Source organism: Aethalodelphis obliquidens, unplaced genomic scaffold (genome assembly GCF_003676395.1).
Source record: "Aethalodelphis obliquidens isolate GAN/ISIS:26980383/991018 unplaced genomic scaffold, ASM367639v1 scaffold10, whole genome shotgun sequence".
NCBI lineage: Eukaryota > Metazoa > Chordata > Mammalia > Artiodactyla > Delphinidae > Aethalodelphis > Aethalodelphis obliquidens.
The window spans coordinates 2,484,102-2,509,595 of NW_020837954.1; positions in this window are offsets into that span (position 1 = coordinate 2,484,102).

Here is a 25,494-nt window from a genome sequence, read left to right on the forward strand (position 1 = left end):
GCAGACTAGCATAGTGATTAAAAGCCCAGGCTTTGGAGTCAGTGAGACTTTGGTTTGAATCTCAGTGGAGCTATTTTCTAGCTGAATGACTTTGGGAAAATTGCTTAATTTCTCTGTGCCTCCATTTCTCCTGAAACTTGGGGAAAAAAATATTATCCTTATAGGTATGTTGTGACTACTCAATAAAATTATGCTCATAAAGGGTGTGGATGACATAGTAAGTGCTCCAAAGTCAGAGTTATTATTATTATTCCGTCTCCTGGTTGATATGTCTGACTGTGAATATTCGTAATGTTTTCAAATGCCCCTATTATAGCTTTTCCCTTTTTATGTCTTCTGTGCAGACCTCATGCCTTCCCCATTGCATTTTATTTTTTCCATTTAATAGGGCTTCCCTTTGATCAGCCTTTTCCTTCCAAAATTAACTCCGTACTGCACATTTTTGAATGATGATTTTTTTCCCCAGGGACTGAGGATTAATGAAAAAGATAGGGGGAAATGTAACCAGATATATTAGGCAATAAAAGTGAGCAAAAATCAATTACCTGACTTTAAACTCAGGTATAGGGGCTTTTCATCCCCAAACCAGTCAGCATGCTGGGGTTTTTATCTTCAGGAAAAAGAAGTCCTGAAGGTGAAGTTCTGTCCTCTTGCTTTACACAATTACAGATGGGAAAATCAGTAAGGTGCTACAATAACACAGAAGGACTGAATGCAACGTGAATATTCTCAGTGTGATTGTATAACTTGTGACTCTCCCCACGCTCATTCTCAGAAGGCTGCCTCCTTACCTTTGTCTTACAAAGCTGTAATGAGTGAGTGAGCTGAGGGGAGAGAGGAAGGAGGAGGGGTCGGGAAGTGAAGGTTGATACACCACCCAGGGTGAACCCTCCTCTGAGTGGGACTCTACCCCATTGGGAGCCTGCCTGGAAATGCATGTTAGATCTTTTTCTGGAGGGTAAGCTATAAACCAGCAGTTACAGCTGCATTAAATGACTAACAACTACCTCCAATGACACTCTGTCCTTTCACGGGAAGTTTTTTGTTTTTTGTTTTTGCTTTAAAATTCGGGGTAGTAAAATCATACGCAACATACTGTATAAATGAAGTAGTAAAACTAACTTCAGCATACAACAGTTTGGTGGAAAGTGATGAATATCACACATGCTATTTGGTGCCTTTTAAGAAGGTTTCTGTCAAAGAGCTTTAGAAGTTAAACAAAAAAGGTGTTCTGTCCCTGTACCTGGTGTCCTGGGGAACTCCCTAGTGGGATTCTAAACATTTCTCAGGTGCCAAAAAAGACAGACTGGGGGCTGGGATGGCACACTCAGGGGGTGATGACACTCCTAGTTGAGGCTGGCTCGTGGGTCTGTCTGTCTATCATGTCCTGGATGGTAATGAAGTTGTATGGACACCATGAGGTCAGCTAAGGTGTGGGGTTTTTTTTTTTCTGTTTTTTTTTTTTTGTAAATAACACTGCAAAGTGGTATAACAGATGGTGTTATACCAAAGGACAAAGTTTCTACCCTGAGGCGCCGATGCCCTGGGAAGGGAGCCCAGGGAACAGAACAAACACAGCTTGCCCTGTGCTCGTTAAAGTTAAAACCCTTGACAGGGAATATAGAGATACAGGGCGATAACAAGGAGAGAATTTTACCTTCAAGTCTGAATTTCTTGACTTGTCTTGGGATAGGTACTCAGTGTTACCTGCATCAAATAGATAAAAGAATATCTCCTCTGTTGGCTATATTATTGGGCCCTGTAATTTAAGACCTCCTCTGCCCCCCCCTCCGGCTTTTCCTTCCTTCCTCTGACCCCAACCTACCCATTTTACTAAAACAAAGGCAAATCATATATGGGTCCACTGATTTGGACACAGAGGTAGTTGGCAGTCTGGCATTTCTGCTGTTTGCTTAGGACCATTATGACTGATTTTGTGGGGTTTCTGACCTCATGTTGTTTGGCTGGAAGAGAAAATGGTCATTATGTTGACTCCTCCTAAAGACCCGATTGTGGTCTTTAGGACCCATGGGTAGAAAAAAATCACAGCTGCATTAAGTGCCCCCAAAGAGAGTTACCTGAGGTGTTAGGGACATGAGAGGGGCATGCGATGTGTTTGAGGAGTCAGGAGAGGCTCCTTGGGGAAGTGATGCTGGAGGTGAGGTCTGGAGGAAGGGGAGCAGGGGATGAGGCAAAGAAGGAAGGTGTGAAGAGTAGAGGATTTATGCCTATTTTAACTTGATGAGTGAAGTTGATTTGGTTATGGTTGCTCGAAGAAATTCTCAGATGTTTTTCGTGATAATGCTCATTTCACTTGGGCATATAAAAACTAGGGCAGGAGACTATGGCGACAGCAAAAGAATCATGCCTAGAATTCTCTGTGTGGATTCTGCTAACTCAGGGTAACATCTCTGAAACTGGGACTATTTGGAGACTATGTCTTCTTGTTGAGTCTGTAGTTTCTTTTGGGTAAACGTCCAGGCCCCACTCCTGAGATTCTGAATTATTTCAATGGATGGGGCCCAGGCATTGGTACTTTCAAAATCTCCTCAAGTGACTTTAATGAGAAGCCAATGTTGAGAACTTCTATTTTATAAGGTCATCAAGAAAATATTGACAGGATTAAAAAAAAATGATAATATTCAATGTTGACAAGGGAATGAGAAATGTATAATTTACACACTTCCACTGAGAGTTTGAAATACTATGAACTTTCTGGAAGGCCATTGGATAATAAATTTCAAACACTTAACATTTTTGAGTACTTTGTTTTCCCCCCTTTCCACTTAAAGGGGTTTATGCTAAAGAAATCATCAGGTGTATGGACCGAAACTTTATAAAACTTTGTTCTTCAGAGTGTTTCTGTGGCAGAGATTAATTGGGAACCATTTAAAAGACTGACAATAGCAAACTAGTTAAATTAATTTTGATACCAATTATCTTTATAATGATATACACCTCTTAGAGATGGTACAGCAAAATGCTTAGTGATGGGAAAGTGCTCAAGAAATACCATAAAATGGGAAAAGCAAATACAAAGTGTAGTATGTACAATGCCTGTATTTTAAAAAAATGGAAAAACACATTATTTAGCTGTTAAATAAAATTACAGATATTTTTTAAGTTGTTTTTGCTTGTCTGAATTCTCTAAAGTCTTTACGTTTATGTATTATTTTCATAAAGAAAAGTTACAATTTTAACGTGAATATTAGTAAAGGAACGCGGGCATTGTTAGAAGGACAGATAGGTTACCCCATCAGGCATACCTCAAAGGACAGTATGAAAGAGGTATCCCAACTGGGCTGAATACCAACCTGGGTGCTTGATAAACATGCAGATATTGGATTCCTTGTTTATCAAATTCCCCAGGCAGTTCTGATATAGGGAGTAACTAACAAGCTTTTGGGAATTCCCAGGAGAATTTAGCCTTTGGGCATCTCGGTGGTCTTAGTTATTGTTCCTATCCTTTCCTAAGTCTCATGTTTTCTGATGGAGTTTCAGAGAATCTCAGCTAACGTGGATTTATTTGCCTGACAAGGATGAATTAGGTTGTGGTTTGGAGTTCAGTGGTAGCTCCGAAGGCCTCATGGATAACTAGAAAGCCATCCAGGACCCAGGGCAGCTAGAGTGGGGGCACCTCCCCGGAAACAGGTATCTGAGTTCCCTCTGCTGATTATGTTACGGTCACTCAGCTACTCAAGGCTACTATGCGTTCACTCCAGCCTTTAAATCACGTGGCTTCTGCTTACCTAGTTCTTCTCTTCTGCACAGCTTCTTGGGCTCCATTTGCTTCTCTTTTCTCTCCTCATGTCTTGCTGCTTCTGCTCTTTCTATTGAATCTCTCTTTCAGCCTCTAGTACTGAACACTGGGCTCAGTCATCCTGCTAGAGCCCCTCATACACCTAACACCTGCCTAGGAGCATCTGCCTTTGGGTCAGGCATTCATCCATCATCCTGTCCTGTGTGGTCAGGGCAGTGGGACATATGTTACAGAGTGTGGGCTATGTTGGGGAAAGCACAGACTCATTCATTCATTCATAGATGTGTTATTGAGCACTTGCTGTGTGCCAGGCACTGTGTTGTCCTCTCAGAAGCGGTTGTGGCTATGGCAGATCCTCAGAGCATTTTAGAACCTTCTATGCTATTTCCTTGTACCTGTGTTCAGCATTTAGACATTTTTAGTGGGCGTGGCTTATTGACTCACGATGGAAACGGTCACGGAGGAGAGGAGTCAAGGTTCTCTTTGGAACTCTCTCCTCCCTCTTTGTTGAGCCTGACCAACTGATTTTTCCCAGGGAGAGGCTGCCAAGCAACTTACTGCTCATCTCCACAGCAGCCTAGCTGGATCCTGGGATCAAACACTCCTGTGTGTTGTTCCTTCCGATATTTCAGTGATTTGATTATGGGGGTAATTAAAGGATTTCCCCCCTCTTGCCTTTCTATTTAGTATATGTTAATATCATAATGCAAATCATTTTAATTGCACATTTCCGTTCTAGCATGACCTTGATTGGTTGGAAGGCTGAGGCACAGTTCTTCCTTTAGGGCTGTCAGGGCTCCTGACACCAGCTTGAGGTGGGCATGTGGCAGATAAACAGATGAAGTGAGAGGCCTGCTACCCAGAAGAGGGAACTGCCCATGGAAAACAGACATCAGTACCCTGTCTCTATACTTCTCTTTTCTCGCCCGGCATTTGTGTAGACTTTATAAACCCAATTCCTTCTTTGGGGCAGTGATACCGTCTTCGCATCTTAGAAATTGGAGGCTCAGAGAATCAGTGCCCCATTATCAAATCTCAGTCCAGAACTTGTGCTTTTTGAAGCTTGGATTTTTATTAGAACTGGGCTTCTTGCTGCTCAGGGGGTGAAGCCTATGGAACCCACCTTTCTTCTATGAATTGGCACTACCTTTGGCTGTGGCCCAAAAAGCCTCAGAAGACCTCCTTCTACAGAAGCCAAGACCAAATTCCTTTTGTGGGAAACTAGAGCATGAATGCTTTCTTCTCAGTTCCCTTCCAAGCTCTGGACACGGAAAGCTCTGGTCCGTGCTCAGGTGGTCGCTTTCTTAAGAGATGTGCAGCCAGTCACACAGCTGAAAGGAGCTACCAGAAGTTGTTCAGAGGAGAGACCCCAGGAAGCAGGCAGAGGAAAAAGCATTCCTCTGTTGGTGCCTAGAAAAGGGCACGTGTTCAGCGTGAACAACATAAGCATTGTGTCCAGCAGTTCCAGATTCCATCCAGGGCTCGTCCATCTACTTCTACCTACTGATCATGCTTTAGCATGCTACTTAACCCGTCTGAGCCTCAGTTTCTTCATCTGTTAAATGGGAGTAATAATAATAGTCCTCTTGTGGTTGAAAGGATTGTCTGCTACATTGCCTAGCAGACAGTAGACATGCAACAAATATTAGCTATTTTATTACATATAGCAATACTGATTATTATAATTCTTAATATCAATTATCTTTATTACTCCTACTTGCAGTGAACTAATTTAAGGACCTTATTACTGCCTAATTTATTTTATCCAGAGCTTTAAAATATTCTCTTTGTTTATAGGTTTCTACCTTTGAATAATACTAGCACTTATTGAATACAGTAAATGCTGGTCACTGAATCTGAACTATCTCCAGCTACTTCTCAGTCTTTATTTTTTCCCACGGGACTTAGAAGCACTGGGAACATTTTATATTTATTAGTTTATTTATTGATAAATTGTTCTCCCACACCAGAATGCAAGCTCCAAGGGAAGTGGCTGTATAGCTCTTAGAATGCTACTGGTACATAGTAAATTGTTCAATTGGTGTTGAATGAATGAATGGATAAAAAAATAAAGAAGAACCAAAAAATAAATGAATGAATAAAGCAAGGCCTAAATTTAAATACCATGGATAAACAAAGGTAAACTGGACTGGCTTCTTCCCTTAAGGATTTTGAAGTCTAGATGTATGAGAGAATATGTAAAAGACTAATAGAGGGGAAAACATGATGAATGCTGAAAAGGAGGGAAAGATAAAGTTCTGTGCAAGGTCAGGAGTTAAAAAGATAACTTCCATCCGGAGGATCAAAGACTGCTTCTTGGAGAAGGGGTCTCTGTGCTTAGATTTGAAGGGGGTGGGGAGCTGTGGACGTGAATGGATGAAGGGCATTCCAGCTGGAGGGACAGCAGGAGTGAAGCCAGGTGAGGGAGACCTCAAGGACACTCATGGGTAGCAAATGAAACATGTCTTTTTCACTAATGCCACCCTACCCCATGCTCATGCCCACCTTCATCCCCCTTTGAAGCATGCATTATTCTTACAGTAGAACTGAAATTCTACTTTTCCACGGAAGCTTTTCAAGACCTCCTTAGCCTATCTGAGGTTTATCTGATACGAATTTTTATTGTTTTACCATTCATTTGGGGCTCTCATTGTATCTGTATTATTGTTACTTATTCTATTATTGTATGTCTTATCAAAATAGACAGCTGACAAGTTCTTTGAAGGGCAGGGGACAGGAACCTCTTCTTGTGAATTACAGCTGTGTATGTTTGCATACAGTCGTTACTCAGTAGATACTGGTTGCTTGACTGACTTAGGAAAGTAACCTAAAAAATGTTGCAAGAAGCCTTTCTTTTCAGCTTCTGGGCAGAATTGCTGCCTCAAATACTATTCCGTTTGGGCGGAGCTTGAAGAGCAAGTCCCTTTAGATACAGGATAAGAAGCTTCATTTGTGCAGGGGTTCACTTTATGGATCATGAGACTGAAGGCTAAAGAACTTGCTGCTTTCCCATGTCCTGGAGCTAGAGGTTCATGATGATATTTTGGGCTTGAAAGCTCAAAAAGGATTGTAGGACTTGATGTTTTACATCAGCCCAGGGAAACCTCCTGCTAGGAAGCCAAAACATAAAGCCTTTCAGAGTCTCCTGAGTATAAAGAATGTACCCACAGACCCTCTAAACCATGAATATTACTGAAATGAGCCTTTTGACTAACAGAGGGCTATTTTTGGGAATTGGAGCTGGAAGAGAAATTTGGAGCAGGGATCTGAGTCATTCCCTATTATTCCGGTTAATGACCACAACCCTGCTTGAGGGAAACTGACCATTGCTAAGTAATAAAAATAGATAAGGCCCAGGAGGCAACTAGGTAATTGTTATGGAACCTGAAGGCATTTTAAGAAGATAAGACTAGATGGAAAAGAAAATCTTACAGAAAAGAAAATCTAGCAAGAAATGAAAGTGCTCTGATACTTTTTAAAGCCTATGCTTAGGAATTAAAGCACTATCTTTGTTTGCAATTCAAACATTTATTACAATTGTATTTATTTCCATTCAAATAGCTTATTAGTAAATATCTCTTGGAAGGTTTTTAAAAAATTGCTAAATCATGACACTTTCACATGGAAGAGCCCAAATCTACATTAAACAAAAACTCAGATGTGTAAAGTCTCTTCCACAGAGAATTCGCAGCTGTTAACGGCAGCTGTTAAGGTCCACCAATGTGGGCCTTCAAAGTGAAAAATCAGCAGGTCAAAGGATAAAAAGCAGTTACAGAGCTGTGACCAACAGTGAATTTAGTTATGGTTAGTCTATGCTAAGTGATAGCAAGCAGTACATTGACCTGTAGACTCTCGCACCAATACTTCAAACTGTTGAATTTTCTTCCTTCTTTTATATGCTTTCTTCATCTTCTTTTTCACTCTTTTGTTTTGCTTTTCTTCTGTCTTTCTACCTCTAACTTTACCTGAACGTTTGTATGAATTTTTTTTCCTTTCTATTTTCCCTCTATGCCTTTTTTCTGTTTGCTGCTGTTGCTGTTGTTAAATCTTCTGATTCTCTCCCTCATTCCTCCTTTCATCCTCTTCTTTCTCTACGTGCAAAATTAAATGGCCATAATAAAATATATAATAATAATAAATTATTATCTATTTAATGGGGTATAATTTTCCATACTTTAAAATTTTAAATCAATTTAAATTTCTGTATGCTTATTTTTGGCCTCTTGAATTTGTTGCCTCATGACATTATGCCTGTTGTAGAACTTTATGAGCAATTACCACATCCCAGGGGCTGCAGGTGGTGGAGCTAAGAAGATACATACATCATTTTCCCTGGGCTTGAACCGCCCTCAGGGTATTGAGAGACTCAGGTTTGTGAGCAGATACTGCAGTGCAAGAGTATCAAGTACTGTAATACAAATAGGAATTCTAGCTGCAGGAGAGAAGAGAATGCAGAATTAACTCTGCCTGGGGTTGGTGAGGAAAATTCCTTAGAAAAGAGGATACTGCGGCTGGGGGTGGGCAGTATCCGAAAACAAGGATAGGGCTGCAGGTGGAAAAGAGAGAAGAGGGTATTAGGTTTTACTTGCATTTGACCTTCAACAGATTTTCCTCTGCAGTCCTCAGTGGCCTTAATGAAAAGGTGTTCTAAGTGATAAGTAGCTGAGACCCTTATGGCTTTTCCAGATTGTACCTTCCAGTAAAAAACACATGCAAATATATATATATATATATACACACACATATGTGTGTGTGTATATATGTGTATATATATATATATATATATATATATATTTTTTTTTTTTTTTTTTTTTTTTTTTTTTTGCGGTACGCGGGCCTCTCACTGTTGTAGGCTCTCCCGTTGCGGAGCACAGGCTCCGGATGCGCAGGCTTAGCGACCATGGCTCACAGGCCCAGCCGCTCCACGGCACGTGGGATCTTCCCAGATCGGGCCACGAACCCGTGTCCCCTGCATCAGCAGGCGGACTCTCAACCACTGCGTCACCAGGGAAGCCCAAGACATGCAAATATTGATAACTTCTGCCAGGAATAAGGGTTTCAGAGAGTTCTGTTGTGGGTTTCACGGCAGCTGCAGGGCATCATGAGGAGACAGAAAATGCTCACAACTTCCATTACAGCAGAATTTCTAAAACTATTCCAGAGAGATGGTAATAAATGTCAAATAGTTGGGGAAATAGTGAGATTTTTTTAAATGTCATGTGGGACTGTTCTAATATGCTATTTACCAAAAATCTTCCAAAGGGGATACATTAAGAAATAGTTTTCAAACTGATTTGACCTAGGCTTTTTTGCCCCCCATGGATTGGAATTGGGCATTCCTGACACAAAGCCCATGGCTTTCCCTCTAAACCAGGTCACCAGCACTTTCCTAACCACAGAAGAGAGACACCTTTCTTCTCCACCTTCTTCCTGGAGCCACTGCTCTAAGAACATGGTAGTAGCTCTTTGAACTGTGTGCCTGCCTGCCTGCCCACAGCCAAGAAAAGAGAAAACTGACACAGAGCTGGCTTCCTGGCTCCTTCCAAAGGCTCACTGTTAAGCGCTACATGGATTTAGCCACTTACAAGCTGTGTAACCTTAGGCAAGCCTCATAACTCCTCTGAACTGCTGCTTTCTTCCTTGATACTTCGTTCAAGGAGGTTAGGGGAATGCAGATGTTGCTAATAAGCCCTGGAGATGATACCTTTCCCAAGGACATTTGGATTTGGTTAGGGAGCTAGAAAAATAGGTCTTTCAGAGGCAAAAAAAGAAATCTTCTAGAGGTAGATTTTTAGGCATTTTGTCAGGCAGGAAGAAGCTTGTTTGGAAATAAATGGGTTAACAGGAGGCCCCAAGTTCCTGTAAATCAATACCACATGGTCTGTTTCATCTGGGCCTTTGTGTAAACTTTGGTTTCCCAGACTCTGCTCTAGAAAAGGATGCTCAGGGTGGACCAGAGAGGCAAACAAGGACATGGAAATCCAATTAATCCTCACCCTTCAGAAAAAGGCCATCTGGAGGCTTAATCTTGTGTCTTACAAATGGGCAGCTTTTTCCCTAGAAAACTACATTTGGTGGTGTTTACTGAATTCATCCAGTGCACCTTTATGGAGCTCTAAACATTTAAGAGATGTTCAGGAAAATGGCAGGCTTAAAGTGTTTCTGGGTAAACCTGCAGCTGTAGTGGTTTTCTTTCCATTCCCGAGTCCTAAGGAAGAGTCTTCTGAGTACAAGTGGAAGGAGAGATGAACTAAACAATCAAAGTAAGACCTTTGGCTTTCTGGAAGAAACCCAGGATTAGTTAAATGGTCCATCTGAATTATTTAATACAACTTACATAACTAGATTTTTATGTATGGCACCTACAACCTTCATTGCATTATGTCTCAGCAAGATAAGCTATTAGAAAAATAACTCAGTGAGGAGAGAATGTTTATAAGAGTTCTTAATTGCAAAGAAGCACGAGGGTCTTTGCGTTGAGGACAAAGGGTTAATGAGAGATTGTTCTGTGTTTTCTTAAGAGTCTTAGAAGTCAACCTGTGTTGTGTCTGTTGTGTTTGTCAGCACTCCTAGTCGTATAGAGGTCAATCTGCAAACCCATGGTTAGGTCCAGCTTTGGAAAATAACAAGCCTATAGTCAGGATCAGGGAGTTGGAGATGAAATAAGAGAAAATGAAAGAAAATAAATTTGAAAACTGGTCTTAACTCTTTGTCATTCTCTGAAATATCTATTTTTACACGGAACTATGAATTCTTGAGAATCCCCAGACATTAAAAAGCTTTCACTAAATATCATTCGAAGCATGAAAGAAAGGAATTCCAGCAACTTTCTTCAGTTTTCTACTCTATAGCCTACCCTCAAAATTTCTACATTTCCTCCTTACCATAACCATGTCCTGATTGTGCCCAGGTCAGTAGCGCTGAAATGTGTTCCCTGCAAAGCATGAACAACACACTTGGTTTTCTGAGAACTCTGTGTCTATATTGCGGGCTGGGTAGTGGGAAGAGGGAGGAATAGCATTTGGAGGTTGCTGCCTGTTCATCCAGGGAATATTGAATGTGGTAGAGGAGCTGCAGTGATCTTAAGGCTAGGTGTGAGCTTTACAGAAGTATCCCTAATGCCTATAGTGACACAGAAAGACAAGGGTTATTTGAGGCCGCTAACCTATCAGTTACAGAGACAGTCCTGAGTTGGTGGGAAACCCAGCTCCCTTTCACCTGTGTGCAGCTTCTAACGGCAGATATCATGACCTCCACTCAGCTATAGCTGAGTGGTAAGAAGCGTAAGGAACTAGTCTTTGTGGGGACTGGAGATGCTGGCGCACCTCTTCGTTCATTACCTTGGTGACATTGAAGGTAGGGTCCAAGGTCAGATGTAGGAACTATATAGCTCTGAAACGAACACTTCCACGTGGTGGCATACTGGCTGTGCAGGGTTCAGCCAGGGCAGTAGCAGGAACTGAAGCCCTCTAGTTACATGTGATTTTTTTCTTTAAGTCAAGGGCACAAATTGTTGGTAAACTTTGACTGATGAGTTATGTAAGCATCCACCTTTCTACTAAGACGCCATAGGGCAATTGTATCAAAAGTACGGCAAGAGGGCCAATTTTAGTCCTTTGATAGTTGGGAAGAAAGGAAAGAAAATTGTTCACCTTGACTACTGATAAGAACGAGTGCCATCTAGAGGCCCTGTATAGAAATGCACTTCGGTCTCAAGAATCATCCTTCCATGTGACCTTGAGCTGTGTCACTCGGTAATTGTGGTGCTCATGATTGATAATAAGGGAGAGGGAGCAGTAGGCATAGCTATATGGTAATGAAGTCAGGTATTATGAGGACTAAATTGTGTTGACACAAAGTGAGGAGCCAGACCTTATTAATTCCTAAATCCCTTTATCTCTTTCCAGGGTTGCTTCTAGTCAGTTGAGAGCTTTTTTTACTCCAGTCGTCTGATCTAGACTTTGGACTTTTAAGTTTTTTGGATTTTTTTTAAGCAGAATTAAAATGCTTAGAAATTATATTTCTTCTTTTGTGTTAGGAAAAGTAAATTATTGAGGTGACACATAATTTAAAAAGAGCCCTATGGGGGGACTTCCCTGTTGGCGCAGTGGTTAAGAATCTGCCTGCCAATGCAGGGGACACGGGTTTGAGCCCTGGTCTGGGAAGATCCCACACGCCGCGGAGTAACTAAGCCCATGAGCCACAACTACTGAGCCCACGTGCCGCAACTACTGAAGCCTGTGCACCTAGAGCTGCAGCGAGAGAAGCCACCGCGATAAGAAGCCCTTGCACCATGATGAAATGTAGCTCCCACTCACTGCAACTAGAGAAAGCCCACGCGCAGCCATGAAGACCCAATGCAGCCAAAAATAAATAAAATAAATAAATTTTAAAAAAAGCCCTATGGGGAGAAATTGTGGGAAATAACAACATAGGAAGTCCAAAACCATTCCTAATTTTGCTTGACTCATCTAATTGGATTACTGTATAGGCCATGTTCCTAAGGATTAGTTTCTTTCCCCCGTTTTGAAGCATACTCTTCAATAGTATCAAGCAAAATACTTCCCAACTTAGCTCTGATGTTCACCCTCCAATTTTCAGGCCTACAGTGAACCATAGATTTTGATAAGAGATCAAAAAGAGGTTTGAAGTCAATACAACATGCCACCATTATAATGCTATACACATGTGTTAGGATTTTCTTAGATTCTATCATTACGTTCAATGATTTCACCATTACCGTGTTAATATAAAGAGTAAGATGACCGGAGATAGTGACCAAGGTGGAAATTACCCCCAAAGAAACACAAATGAAGTTGGCAACAGACCTTGGAGTCTAGAGCCCCAGACTAAGAAACTACCTCTAAAATAAATTGCTTCTCCTACACCAGAGGAAACAGGCAGACACATGTTTGAGTTTAATGCCTGTAGTATTGGATTTTTCTGTTGTGGCTGTCACATAAGAAGTTTGGGCAAACTCCTTTGTTCTTTAGAAAAAGTCTGGCTCTTACAGTGGATGTTTCTGGATTCTGCTATAATAGGTGAGTTACAGAGAAGCAGTGCAAATGTCAACATCTTCAATGATATTATTTTTAGAATTTGTTCAGGAAAATACACACCCCTTGAGATGGTGATTAGTGGTATTCAGCTTACCAATAACATATAAAAAAATTATTGTGTCATTTGTCTCCAAACTTCAGTAGACAGTTGTAAAGGCTCAGTTTGCTTACCTCATTCTTTCAGTTAATTAAAAAGACTTTTTTATAGCCTCCTGTGTAGTGTAATTTATAACCAGCCTTTCTCCCTCCTGTTTTAATTACCATCTTTGCATAGTGATATTGAGCGTTTTGCCTTTTATGGACTGCTTATGCATTGTTTCCTGAGACCAGCCCTATAGCTGTTAATTAGAAAATAAAGAAGTTTTATGTATTTTAGTCCTCTTCAGCTAAGCAGATGTGTGGAATTGCCTGATTTATTTCTCCTTCTTTTTCCCCCAGTGAAAAGGAAAATCTTCCCTACCAAATAACAGTTTTCTTTTCAAAGCATGTTGTGTGTGAAGGTTAGGAAGAATGAAATGAGAGCCCATATATAAGTTAAAAATCTTCTGTCACTCTGACTACTACACGGAGAAGGCAGAAACTTTCAGGGTCTGAAAAAAACTCTTGACATTTCCGATTCATTGAATAAATAAATGAATAATTTCTTTGCTGATTAATGAGAATTAATAACAACATAATTCAGTGGTGGTGGAGAAAAGAAAAGCAAGAGGAAAACATTAGATGTTTTGGAAATACAGAATTTCAGACAATGGAAACTCTGGGGTAAATTTCTTGGTGTCAGTTTTGTTCAAAGAGTGTTAAACAAGTGTGTACAATCAGTAGAAATGGGCACCACTACGTGCTGGTGCCACTGGCTCCCGTATTCATTTCAAGTTTAGAGGTGGAGCTGGGAAGAGCATTCAGGGAAGAAAGTAACAGCACAGTCAGCCCAGGATATAGGAATGCAATGCTCTATGTTTACATGCTTTCCTTTTTATTCCTTCCTTCCCTTAAAAAATGAAGGAGAAACCCAAAACGGTGGAGGAATTTGCTCTGAATCCTCACAGCAATATCCCAGAGCACTCTTAGGCATAAGAAGGTATATAAATGTTCAAGTAATAAATGCAGCTGATTCATTTCTCATTTAAAAAATTAGGGCATTGTCGCAAAGTACTCTGAGGAGCAAGCAGAAAGATTGTATTTTAATTACCACAATATACAGATATTATTATTTCCAATTTAGAGATAAACTACTGAGTGACAAAATTAAAAGTCAAATCAAGGACTTTTCTTTCATCTGATTCATGACTGAGATGACAGGTGTGAGCAAACCTAAAACAGTTTCATTTTCTTCTTCTTGGGAAAGGTAAAATCAGGTAAAAAAGGTAAAAAAAAAAAGACTTCACCTTGCCTGAGCTTTGCCAAAAGACTCCCAAACATGAATCCAGTGGTAGAGAGTGGGGCTGTTTGGAAACCTGGAGATGGAGCTGGGTGGTTGAGTCACTCTATCATGCACACTTACTCCCCAGGCACAGCCCCCTCTAGATGGGAAGAGTTGTTAGTCTCTTTTCTCTTTCCAGCAAATCTTCAGGCCACACATATGCTTTGAGGCAGCCTTCACTCTCAAAGGCACTTTCTTGCCTTCCAGTGGGAAGCGAGTTAGCTTCATCCTCTACAGTTTTATGAATAAAGTTTTTATCTTCATGTTTCTATCATGTTATATTCTCTCATCATGGTACCAATCCCCCATTGTTATCCTCTAACATCAAAGAAAATGTATCTGAAATCTGTTGTATGCTTAGATTTTAGGAAGATGCACTAAGAGTTTTAGTCTGTTTGCACTATCTTAATAAATTCATGGGCTTGATGGGAAGAAATTCTAGTGATAGAGTTGTTGTCTTGCCCTAGATTCCAACATTTCTGAACATGAATTTTAGGATCAGGTTGTCAATTTCTGCAAAAAAAGCCAGCTGGGATTTTGATAGAGATTGAATTGAGTCTGTAGATTCACTTGGGAAATATTATCTTAACATTATTAAGTTTTTCAATTCATGAACATTGAACGTCTTTCCATTTATATAGATCTTTTAAAATTTCTCTCAGCAATGCTTTGCTTCTCAGTGTACAAGTCTTTCACTTCTTTTGTTAATTTTATACCTAAGTATTTATTTTTTTAGATGCTATTGTAAATGAAATTGCTTTCTTAATTTCATTTTTGGATTGTTCATTGCTAATGTGTAGAAAAATTGATTTTTATATATTGATCTTGTATCCTGCAACCTTGCTGAACTCATGTGTTAGTCCTACTCCTTTTGTGTAGATTCCTTAGAATCTTGTATATACAAGATCATGTCATCTGTAAACATGTCATCTGTAAACAGTGTAAACAGGCTAAAACCTTCAGTATAATGTTGAATGTAAGTGGCAAGAGGGGACATCCTTGTATTCTTCCTGTTTTTAGGGCAAAGCCTCCAGTCCTTCACCATTAAGTATGTCAGCTGTGGGTTTTTCATAGAGGCTTTTTATCAGGTTGAGGAATTTCCTTTCTATTACTACTTTGTTGAGTGTCTTTGTCATGAAATGATAAATTTAAAAAGCAGATTTTGTCAAGCTTTTTTTTTTTGAGTCTATTAAGATTATTACTCTTTTTTTTTGTCCTTTATTCTATTACTATGCTGTACTGAATACATTGATTTTCATATGTTAAACAATCTTGCATTCCTGGAATAAATCCCATTTGATCATGGTGTAGTGTAATCTTTTTTATACGGTGCTGGATTTAGTTTTGCTAGTATTTTATTGAGGATTTTTTTTAATATTCATAAGGGATATTGTCTGTAATTTACTTTTCTTGGGATGTCGTCCGAATTTGGTATCAGAATGATATCGACTTTATTATCCTTCAGTTGAGAAGGGTTCCCTCTTTCATTTTTGGGGAAGAGTTTGTGTATTTAATAAGAGATGTTATTTCTTCTTTACACTTTACCCTTGGTAAAGTTCACCAGTAAAACCATTGAGCCTGGTTTTTCCTTTTGGGAAGGGTTTTGATTATTAGATCAATCTCATTACTTGTAATAGTCTAGTCAGATTTACTATTTCTTCTTGAGTCAGGTTCGGTAGTTTGTGTCTTTCTAGGAATGTGTCTGTTTCATCTAGGTTATCTAATCTGTTGGCATATGATTATTCATAGTTTTTCTTTTTGATATTTTTATTTCTGAAGGATCAGCAGTGATGTCCGTGCTCTCATTTCCCGTTTTTGTAATTTAAGTCTTTCTCTTTTCTTCTTGGTCACTGTATCCTAAACTGTTTTTACAATCCTCGAGTGGTTTCAATCTGTAGTTTGAAAAACATGACCTTGGGCACATTAAGTAACCTCTTTGGCCCTCTATAACAAGAGAGCCTCTTAGGGGCCATTCAAGTTCTAACACTTTAAGACTCTATGGGATTTTTTTCTAGAGGATTTTAGGTTTCTTGTTACATTTTTCCCAAGATGGAGTCCTATTTAGGTAAACTGGTACATCTACAATAGTGATTCCCTTAATGTAATTCCCTGTCAGCAACTTCAGCACCACTTGGGAGCTTGTTAGAAATGCTAATTCTCAGACCTATGGAATCAGAAACTCTGGGGTGGAACCCAACAATCTGTGTTTTTTACAACCCTCCAGCTGATTCTGATATATGCTAAATCCTGAGAACCATTGGTCTGGAACAACTATCTTCTCTCAAACAGGCTCCTTACACCTTTAGTCTTCTGGTTTGAGTGTCTCTGTTTCCACAGCTCTTCCTTCCATCCCACCCCACACCCATTTTCTCTTGTGGAAAATCAGTTCTACAGTATCTCTAGGTACCAGCCTAGTACAGCAGGGCACTTCAGATAAAAAGTTAACTCCAGTCATTCCTAGCCTAATGTGTGCAGAGTTCCTGCAGAGATACCCCAAGGGTCTTGGGAAGGGAACAAGTCCAGTTTAGAGAAGAATTTTTGTGCACTCTAGTGGAAAAGAGCTACAGTTCCTCTTTACTCCCAGTTGTTGCTCATACCTTGTGCCCTGATAGATGCACTGGAATGCTGGGCTGTTTGGTTGCTGTTTTTATAGATATATAAGAATCGTTGCTTTTTTGTCTTCACATTTTTCATTTTTGCCATCTTAGGTTTTGCCAGCATAGGTGTTTCCCCTTCCCTGGGTCAGAAAAAGCCCCTTAAGATGTCTGTAATGTAATCGGGGTCCTCTAAACTAGTAAACACTTGTGACGGAGCTCTGTAGAGTGAGCTTTCATTCAGATGTTTATATTTCTTTGTGTTTATCTCCATTTTACTTCTTTGCTTGACATAGTATATAGAATATAAGTGAAATTTTTATGTTGAACAGTTCTAAGGAGCTAAAGGAAATGGATATTTAGCACATAATTCTCTTTTTTTTTTTCGAAAAAGAGGATGCCTACTGTATTCTGTGAATTTAGCCATTTTGATTTGTTAAAGCTAGTTTTCTGTTTCCATGGCCACACATTACTGCGTAGTTAGAAAGTCAAGAGACCTAGATTCTAATCTGAAAATTAGAAAATAGTAAATTAACTAACCATTAACTTGTACTCTTAAACAAATCACATACCATCTCTGACTCTCAATTCCTTTATCTATGAAATATAGATTACGCCTTCTTAAACCTACTCACAGCATTGCTGTTGGAACTTAATTAGCTACTTCAACTCATACAGTGCCTCTTATATGCTAGGCAACAGGAATAAAACAAAATGGGTGGAGTGGGGGATTCCTGTCCTCTTGGGGAATATATTCCTATTGGCAGTGGATAGACACTGCCAATAGGAATATACTCCCCGGAGTTAGGGGTATGCCTGGATTGTTCAAGGAGCAGAAAGGGGGCCAGAGTGCCTGGAGTGGAGTTAAGGTGGGGGAAATAGCAGTAAGTGAGGTTGAAGAGGTGACGTGGGTCATGGGGAGGACATGGCGAGTCTTGAGGCAATGGCAGGACTTTGACTTTTACTGTGAGTGATATGGGAGCCATCACAGAGTTTTAAACAGAGGAGTGATGTGATCTGGTTAATTTTTAAAACAATCACTCTGACTTCCACCATTGGGGTGGAAGGAAGAGACCAGTTATAAGGATGGTAGCGGTTTTCTATAGAGACGTTACCAAGGAGGTGGTGAGAAGTGGTCAGATTCTGGATATAACTTTGAAGGTAGATTCAACAGGTATGGCTGATGGATTAGATGCGTAATTTGAGAGAAAGACAGGAGTCAAGAATGACACCAACATGTCTAAAGTGAGGGAATGGACGGATAGAGTTGTCTCTCCATTTCTGTCTTCTCCCTTAATTGACACAATGTAGAGCAGAGATCTGTAGATGTCTTCTTTAAAATGACAACCTCTGTCCCTTGCTTCAGGCCACCCTCAGTCATCCAGAGCTTTTATCTCGGAGTGCTGGTCCCATAAGCTGCACTGTGGAAAGCAGTTCAGTTGTCAGCTAAGTAAGTTTGGGAGATGCTCCATTTTACATCTCCTTCAGAGGCTTACTGTCAAGGCTCTGAGATCTGCAGAGAAGACACCCATTTTACTTTGTTTAGTTCAGTATAGGCTTCCTTTCTTTCACTTTACAATATCTTGGATTAATTCACCTTCTGCTTACATTCCAAAGAACACGTTAAGATATATGTTGAGCAACACTGAACTAGACCACCTTCCCTTCAGGATCTCCTCCAAGCCTCTTATTAACTGTTGCCGCATAAATTTTTCCACAACACCCTTTTGACGTGTCATTCCTTTCTCCAAGGCCGCATGGGGAGACTCTTGTCCAGAGAATTAACTGTGGACTCCTCAGCCCCACTCTCAACTTTGTCCACAGTCCAGTCCCAACATTCCACCTGCAACCCTGGTGCTCATGTGCTCTCAGTCGTTTTCAGCTCCACTGGGTACATTCTGGTCCTTTCTCTGGGCCAGCCCATGGCTTTTCCACTTCAGTAATTTTTACTCATCATACATTGCCCAGCAAAAAAACTACTTCTTCAGGGCAGCTGCCTATGACCCCCACAGGCTGTGGCAGTCTTCTCCTGTCAAATCCTCCAGCACACACTGAACGTGTGACTCATGTCATCCTTAACATACATTGCCATGTGTCAATATTAACACTGAAAACTGTGTGCTTTTATTTAAAAATATATTTCCTTAAGGGCAAGGATTATCTCTTGGGCTTCTTTGTATCCCCCAGGATACCTTACCTAATAGCTTGTGTTTTATTGTTATTTTTAATTTTTTAATTAATTTTTTTATTGAAGTATAGTTGATTTACAATATTGTGTCAGTTTCAAGTATACAGCAAAGTGATTCAGTTTCATATATATATATGTACATATGTATGTATATATATGTGTGTGTGTATATGTTCTTTTGCAGATTCTTTTCTCTTATAGGTTATTAAAAAATACTGAGTATTTTCTCTGTGCTATACAGTAGGTCCTTGTTGTTTATCTATTTTATATATAGCAGTGTGCATATGTTAATTCCAAACTCCTACTTTATCCCTCTCCACCCCCTTCCCCTTTGGTAAACCATAAGTTTGTTTTTATGTCTGTGGGTCTATTTCTGTTTTGTAAATAAATTCTTTTCTATCATTTTTTTTTTTAGATTCCACATATAAGCGATAGCATATATTTGTCTTTGTCTGGCTTACTTCACTTAGTATAATAATCTCGAGGTCCATCCATGTTGCTACAAATGGCTTAGTAGCTTGTTTACTGTTTTTATAGACATGTTTATAAATTATTTCCTGAATTCAAGTGAGGTTGAATATGTTGTAAGAGCATAGTAACAGGATTTACTGTTTTCCAGTTTTATAGCCCTTTGTATTTGCCCTTATCCTGACTCACATTCTTCCCTTCTGTGTGCCTGGGGGCTTGCATGTATTTTGGTGGGTGGGTGCCTTTCTTCATGCAGCGCGTTGGTGATACCGTGACTGGAGCAGGCTCACGTGTGAGGAACTTACGGTGGTGGGAACTGAGGAAAGTTGGAACCAGGAAAGAACAGATTGGGGGGAAATCGAGGCAATTGTAGGGCTGGCCTTTTTGGAAAGGGCAGCCAGTAGTGGTGTGCATGGTGTCTATGAGACTTGATAAATGTGGGCTTGCTTTACCAGGGGTTGTACATTTGAGGGGGAGTGGATTGCTGGAGGGGGTACAGCAGTGAGTGATTCTTGAGGTCAGGCAAGCTGCCCTGTCATGGCCTGGAGGATCCATCCATCAGAGCAGTGCACATGCCAGGACCAAAGGAGGTAGGAAACAGGATTCAGCTTCCTAGGGAGGGGCTTGCAGGTGTCAGCCAAAGCATCCCAGGTAAGCCGGCCAGTCAGCTGTGCTAACAAGGACCTGGATGCTGGGCAGGGCCCCTGGGCATGCAAACTGGACCATCAGTAGCAGTTAGAGTCAGAGACTGGCTAGGTTTGCCCAGAGCTCATCCCGGGGAACAATTCATCTCCTAGACTTTGGAGGCACCCAGGGAAGTATGCCACTTACACCTTTACCTCTTTAAGACGCAGTTTCCTCCTCTATAAATTAGAGAACTTAATGCCTAGCTTGGAGTGTTGTTGGGACAACACTCCAAGGAAACGTTTTCATACATTCCAGGAAACGTTTTCTGGAAACGTTTTCATACATACATTCCAGTATCTGGCAACGGGGCACTGAAGCTCCTGTTGTGATCAGCATTAGCTCAGAAAATGGGTAGACAGAGCCTGTAGGGAAATCTATCAATAACAACAAGAGCTGTACAGGCCTGGGGAAGGTGAGGGCCGACAGGTAAGACAGCAAGCTAGATATCAAGCCCTAGACTCAGCGTGATAGATCACTCTATCTTTGGGGACCAAAAATGAAAAAGCATATGCTAAAAGAAAAGCCAGAAGAGGGTAATAATAAATGAGACAAATAACAAGCATCTTAGTGCTTACTAAGTGGCAGCTACTGTGCTAAGCACTTTCCTCTCCCCAACAAATCTACAGGGTAAGTACCATCACAACCCCATTTATTCATGTCAAACGGAGATATTCCAAGGCTGGGTTATGCAGCTAGTAAGCAGCAGAGCGTGGACTCAGGCCAGAAAGGAGAAGTCCCTGATGGTCTGGGATTTTGGACACTAGAATGGATGACTAGAATAGATGTTTAAAGCTTTTAGAGTCAGGAAAAAAACTTGCAGAGCCGGGGGAGTTGAAGCACAACCCTGCCTAAGATGGAAGAATGGACAAAAGCCCTGGGTTCCCACAAGGCAGTCTTTGGACTAGGTGAGACTTAACTGCATCAGAATCATCCAGAAATCTTTTTAGAAATACCATTTCTCAAGCCTCATCCCTGGAGGCTGTAATTCAGGAGGCCTTGGTGGTCCCAGGGGTCAGTACTGGAAAAGCCACAGGGAGGTTCTGAGAAGCAGCTGCCCTTGAGGGCCCCTCGGCCAGGTGGCTTTTCAAATTAGCATCCAGGGCCCTGTTCAAGGATACTTCCTTTATCCTTGCTTTGCAAGTTAGACAAGTAGGCTGTGCAGCTGAGATGGGCTCAGACTGGAATAATGATTTCTTTGGGCCCCAGTTACCTTCCAGATTCAGAGCCGGCAAACTGTATTCTAGGGCTTTCGGTGGAGGTGGTGCCGAGGATCACACAGGCGGCAAGGCCACGGGCTGACCACTGGATGGCATCCCTGTCCTTTCTTTTCCGGCCACATCGCTGCTTAGCATTCGCAGCTCCTGTTAGAGTGCTCAAGCCGCCTCTTGCCAGCGTCTGTCCTGACAATGGTGACATGCAGTCACTGGTGCCCACCAAGCCCCTCGACCTGCAGGGGTGAGGTTGCAGACCTAAGCAGACCCTGGGTGAATGGACAGAATGGGCACTTCTGAAGGTGAAGGAAAGTTTTGCATTTTATAAAAACAGCCTCCCCTAGTTCATCCTGGGATATGTTTACAGGTCATGCTGTCCATGACAGAATGAGGATGTTAAAGAGAAGCCCAGGAGCGATCAAATAATCATTTTCAACCCTGATCATCTCTGAGCCCATCATGCAGGTTAATGGGAAAATAAAATTTGTTTCCGTCCAAATGTTTAGAAGAAATTTTGTTCAGTGAGCAGGTTGTTTGTTTGTTTGTTATTTACTGCCCTCTGGTGGAAACACATTAGAAATTTAATTTTCTTAAGATACGCAAGATAAAAGGGAGCAAAGGGTGAGGTAGTATTTCTAAGACGAACAGAGTCTGGGAAAGTTAAACAAGTTTCTTATTTGGAAGGGCACTTTGAAAAGGGGTCAGTTGCTTTGCTGAGACAAACATTAAGCAGAATCTGTCATTTGGCTTAGATTTTTATGCCGTTCAAAGGATCAGAGGTCGCACAAAGCTTGATTTTTGAAAAACTGGACATTGAAACATGTTAGAACCATGCGTTCTTGCTTTCAAGAGCAAGGGTTTTATAGGGTTTCAAAAATCATTTTGTATTTCTGACCTTTGTTTTTTTCCCTTTGGTCTTCTCTTCTTTCATTAAATTTTTGGCTTTCTTTCAAAGTGAAAAATATCATTTCCAGGACATCTTCGCATTTCTGGAAGATACTGTGACCATGTTGGGCTTTCTTTGAGTTTGTCTTGCTGATAGGCTGTAATTCTTTCTAGAGTCTTGTGAATGCACTAGGAGAAAGGCCAAACTTAATTCCTGGAATTGAACCTCAGGCTTGCCATGGGGACACATGGCCAAATCCTGGATTTAGAGGAAATCTCAGCTCTGGGAACTGTATGGTATTTGGTGGGAAACAGAGAGAGAGAGAGCTGGACAGCTCCCAAACCTGCTATCCTTGTAGCATTTTACAGCCTGCAGTTTCTTTTCTTGGTGTTTTCAGCTCCAGAATAGCAACAGAGAGAACACCGAGCAACCAAGGGGAAATGTTTAGTCCCTCATATTTTCCCTACCTTAAAAATAATATCACATTCCCTTGCCTTTCCTCTCCCCTCACTTTCAATACCTGGAAAGTTTACTTATTGCATTAGGTTGCATACACATTCATGCTCTAAAACTGATATTATTTACTGCCCCTTAAAATAAATTAATCCACAACCCCTTTGCAATACCCAGCACAATCCAATCACAGTCCAGCTCATAGAGATCATAGAGGGTTCAAAGAGTCATCGGTTGTTTTGTTGTCTATTTCCCTGCTGGGTATCGTAAGCTCCTTGAAACCGGAAACAGTCTCATTTCATCTTTGTGAGAAAACGTGCTCACCTTGTATAAAGTTTAGAGATGGTAGATTGGGTTGTGCCTCTCTGGAGTCTTGTAGATTTGTGACTTTATTTATGGCTGTCAGATAACTGTAGGAAAACCCAGAACATATTTCTTGTCATAACGTGTATCATCCACATGCCATTTACCGAGGTCTCAGAAACTAGGATATCAGGTAAATAGAATGCTTTTTGAGGTTCTCATGCCCTGTAAGGTGTAACAGAGGAGGCCCCATGTGAGATGGCAACTAAGAATTATTGAGCATTTGCTATGAGCTGGATCACTTTTCCTGTTTAATTCTCACCATGGTTCTGTGAGGTGAGCGTGTTGAAAGTTTTTTGTTTTGCTTTTGTGGTGGTTCAAGAAGGCATATGATATAAGGAAGCAAATCTGTCTTGCACATAGAAAGATGCCTAGCCCCTCAGTCAGATGCCCAAGGGGTGCCACTTATCATAGAGAATTCGCTGGGGTTCAGGCTCTGCTCCTCCAATCTGCAGGCCTCGGCATTTTGCATAAGGAATCCACTGAAAGGAGACCTGAAGCTGACTCACGTTAACTAGATTTGGGTACGCACACGCACGTGCACATGCACACTCGATGGGCCGTGATCGTTCATTTCAGCCCGACCTACCTAGCACCTTCCTTAAAGCAAACTATGCAGGAAACTGGTGTGGCGAGTCTGATATCAGATCCAGAGTGAGTTTGATGATGTCGCAATTTTAAGGAGGCTTTGGGTCGTCTCATCTCGCATGAAGTGGGTCTGGCCAAACTCCTAGTCTCTCGGGTGAGCGCTACCAACGTCTGTTGCTGTTACTCTCCTTTTAATTTCTGTTATTTCTTATAAACCTCCTGCTGTTCACGTGATCTTTCTTCAAACATGGTTTAACGGCATTGCTTGTATTTGTGCTGAACTAAATTGCAATCTCGTTTCGGCCTCACTTCACCTCCTTGAGATTCTCTCCTGTTGCCTTTTTTGGAGCTTGAGACATTCCCAACTCACTACCAATGTGTTTAAGAAGTTTCTGAGTCTGTTCCCCTAGACGGCTGCTGTTTACCATGGCATGGGGATTTTGCTGCCTTAAACTTTCAGGGCACAGGTGTATTGTAAAGATTTTGGAGACAACTCATGGTATCCCCGTGAATAAACAATGGCATTGCCCTGCTATTTGTCCTCTTCTGTTCTTATTAAAAGGCAGTGGCTCCTTTAAAAACGAACAGTCTATATTCAGAGCAGGTTAATCCTGCTATGTTCTGGAAACTTGGCAGAATCATTAATAAGGGAACCAGTTGTGTGTAGATTTAAATTAATCAGCAAGCAACCAGCAGCTAGAAACCTAAGGGGAGGGGAGGCTCCTTCTCCTTGAAAAGAGACAATATACTCCCCTCTCACTGGGAAAACACACACACACACACACGCACACACACACACACACACACACACACACACACACACACACACACACACACACACACACACAGTCATGGAGAAGCAGACATATGGAGTGGCCATAATCTTTTCTCTCTCGTGGTTTCTGTCAAGCTGCATGAAAGAAAAAGTTGAAATCTCTGAAAGATGAGCTGCACCCCCAGGAGAATGTTTTCAGATTCCACAGGATGGAGAGACTGAGGTGGATTATATTCACCATTGTGAAGAGAGCTGTTTGGACTTCAACACCAAGCACACAGGGAGCCACGTTCAAGGTTCCATATCAAATTTGGTGAGAGTAGAATTGCAGAAGGAAGGAATAGAGAAAGGAGCAGGCCGTCAGGAAATCGGGGTTTTCCTGTCTCCAGTACTATGGGCCAGGCCCTTTCTCAGAATGCGTACTGATGACAGCTGGGATTAATTCTCACTCAGTAGTTTTGTTTTTCTTCTTCAGTTAAGGCATATGGAGACCAGTAGCGATGAAAAACTGAGAGCTTGACATTTGAAAAAGTTGTCTAGGACCTTGGATGTTTGAGTAAGTTCCAAACAAGGCCAAAAAAGATTCAAGATAAATTAGACAGCTGTTTATTTTGATTTAATTGAGATTTGCAAGACATCCAATTTACCCCTTTGCATTGTCACATGCTGTTTAATCCTAGTACTCCGTACTCTTAATGTTTAAGTGTTAATATTAATTACTCCTGTTTTTCTTTTAAAGGCATAAGTTAGTAGACAGTCAAGTGGTAGCCTCTTTGACTAGTGTTATTTGATATCTATGGCAAAAATTTCCACGTGAGTCATGAGGTCACTGCACAGTGGATAAAACTTTGAGCAGTGTGCCAGGGGACTGCCATTGTGACCCCGCCTCCACCGCCTACAAGAAGGTTCACTTGGGACAAATCCTTTACCTCTCTGAGTCTCGATTTCTCATGTGTAAACCTGGGCTAAGAAAAAATGTATCTTGCCTGGGTCACAGATTCATTGTGTTCGTCAGATGAAATAAAGTCAGAGCAATTCAGAA